Raw genomic sequence first — 2999 nt, forward strand, 5'->3', positions numbered from 1 at the left:
TCCTGACCTCGTGATCCGCCCGTCTCGGCCTCCCAAAGTGCTGGGATTACAGGCTTGAGCCACCGCGCCCGGCCTCTTTTCTTTTCTTTTTAGCATCTCTTCCAATTTGCTTTCTGAATGCTTTGTTTCATTGTTTCCAAAGGTAGGTGCTAAAACTTATCCATGTTTGGTGAAGCGGAAATCAATGCAGCCTTTTTGGAAAGCCATTTGATAATATTGAAAAACAAAAATGCATGTCTATTTGTCTATGAAAAGACCCTATAAATGCACCTTCACATGTACTGAAGATATATGATAAAACGATTTTCACTGCAAATTTTTTTTTTTATCATAGCAAGCAACAGAAACAGCCTAAATGTCTATGAATAGATGGACTACATAATGTATTATGGCTCATTCATAACATGGAAACGTATGAAGCCATCAAAGAGAAAAGGCAGATCACAGTTTTCTGCAATGGAAGAATACATTACAACATAAAAAAGGCAAACAGTAAAGGGAATATGTATAACATGGTACCATTTTGTGGGAAAAAATTATATATGCATTTGTATATTCATAGATAAATGTGGAAGGATATACATACAATAAATATACAGGATGTACATACAATAAGCTGTTCAAAGATATTCAGTATCACAGCAAACAACTAGAGTGTAAAGTGGCTCTCCTGTCATTGTCTACCCTTTTGTTGTCTTTAAAATTTTCTTGTGTACTTTTTATCAGCAAAAAGAACGCAACAAAGAAATTGCTCTGTCTTGCACGTATCACACCTGTGTGAACAAAAGATCGCGTGTCAGACTGAATTCAAATACTCGCTCTGTCACTTGCCAGGAACCTTGGGAGCCTCCTCGGAGTTTTGTAACTCACTTGTAGTGACCACCTCATAGCACAGGGTTGTCGTAAGGATTGAGCTACAGAATACACATGAAACAGTCCAGCCAGGGCACAAATTAATAGTAATAATAAAAATAATGATGGCACTTAACATTTATTTAGTGCTGACCATGTACCTGGGATTGGTTTAACAGTTTTACATAGGTTAATTCATTTAATTCTTATAAAAACCCTATGAAATGAGTACTATTTTCGTTTTTTTTTTTTTTTTTGAAGATGGGAGTTTCACTCTTGTTGCCCAGGCTCGAGTACAGTGGCGTGATCTCAGCTCACTGCAACCTCTACGCTTCCCAGGTTCAAGCAATTCTCCTGCCTCAGCCTCCTGAGCAGCTGGGATTACAGACATGCACCACCATGCCCAGGTAATTTTGTATTTTTAGTAGAGATGGGGTTTCTCCATGTTGGTCAAGCTGGCCTCGAACTCCTGACCTTAGGTGATCCACCCACCTTGGCCTCCTGAAGTGCTGGGATTACGGGTATGAGCCGCTGCACCCAGCCTGAAATGGGTACTATTTTCATCCTAATTGTACAAATGGGAAAAATAAGGGACAGAGAAATGAACTAACTTGCCAAAAATACATAGCTAGTAAAGGGTAGAGCTGGGATCAAACCAGGTAATCTGGCTTCAAATCTAGATTCTTAACCAGTTACATTTGACCCTGAACCTGCTGGGCAAAATTTTGAGGCTGGTGAGAGAGTGAGTCAAGCTTTCAAGAGAAATGCTGGAAATATTTGTAACCATCTTATAAGCCCAGGGAAATGCTTTCCTATCTGATCCCAAGCCAGAATGTGATAATCAAAATGACACCTGGGTGTGTCTGGTGGAGTATGTGAGGACTTCCCCCACTATCTTTGTGACTCTGGAGGTACTGGGGAATCACTACTTTGGGCTGAAGCCAACAGGGATCATGGAGTAGGGAGCCCTGTCTTTTATGCATCTACCATCCAACAGACAAATACTAATAGGCATGGAAGACCTGCCCTCTTAAGGAGGCTCGTCCCAGTGACATGGTTCTGTCAGAAGGATTTATCTTGGGAGATGTATTGAGTTTCTCATGGCTGTTGAGAGCCGGTATTTTCTTTTACATAAGCATTTCTTTAATATTTAACCCAAATTCTCTCAGTTGAATATTTAACTCAATTCTAATGTGTTGTCTTTGCTGGAAGAATAGTTGGTCATTGGCCTCCTCATCCTATCTTCAAATAAAGTGCCCTTAAGAACACGATGAGTTTAGCCACTGATGGATCCTTGAACAGGTTGATGCCAAAACATCTTAGGTCCTCCTTGGTAGAGAGTTTTCCTTTCTTTCTTTTTCTGCAGAATTACCCAGAATTATCTAAATAATCATTCCCCACGTCACCATTATTGACGAAGTGCTTAACCCTCACTTGAATTCAGTTTGCAAATCCCCATTTTCCTGTGCCAACCCCTCTCCACTGTTCCAGTGTTCCAAACTATTGATCCATTTTCACTCTCTCTGCAAGATTCCCTGGATTTCATTTTGAACAACCTGCTGGTCAAGGTATCCCTGGTGCATTAACTCAAAACTAGACACACAGGCACCAGCTCCTTGGAAAGTATCCCTCTTCAGTCGTTCCAGACTCTTTTCCTTGCTTGACTAATGTTAAGGAAAAGTTCAGGAGCCCTTGAGTTGCTTTCATGTTTGCCAAACTCAATGTTGGAAGTGCCAGGCTCACCAAGACCTCCCAGGTATTGCTCCGGCCAGCGGCCAGGCTGCAGAGAAGAGAAAAGTTCAACCCCTCCTCAGTAAAGGAAGCAGGACTTTTTTCCAGGAGCGTGTTGAGGAGGAGGGGCTTCTCAGGAAATATGTTAAATTAAACCAAACAGGAAAGGAATCTAAGGGTAAATTATTTAAACTATCCCCTTTTCACTTTTGCTCAAGTTCTGTCTTTGAAATTTGCTTCCTCTCCCACTTGGGAATTACAGACAAACATCATACCGGCTGAGGTTATAAAGCACATTAGATTTTATTCTAGAAAGGAAATGGTCTGACAAATCTGGTATTTTTTAAAAAGTCACATACAGCAGTACACATTTTCATATAGCAAGTGTTTACTCCCTAAGGCGCGCGCGCGCGCGC

Source organism: Colobus angolensis, unplaced genomic scaffold (assembly GCF_000951035.1).
Source record: "Colobus angolensis palliatus isolate OR3802 unplaced genomic scaffold, Cang.pa_1.0 Scaffold45, whole genome shotgun sequence".
NCBI classification, from domain to species: domain Eukaryota; kingdom Metazoa; phylum Chordata; class Mammalia; order Primates; family Cercopithecidae; genus Colobus; species Colobus angolensis.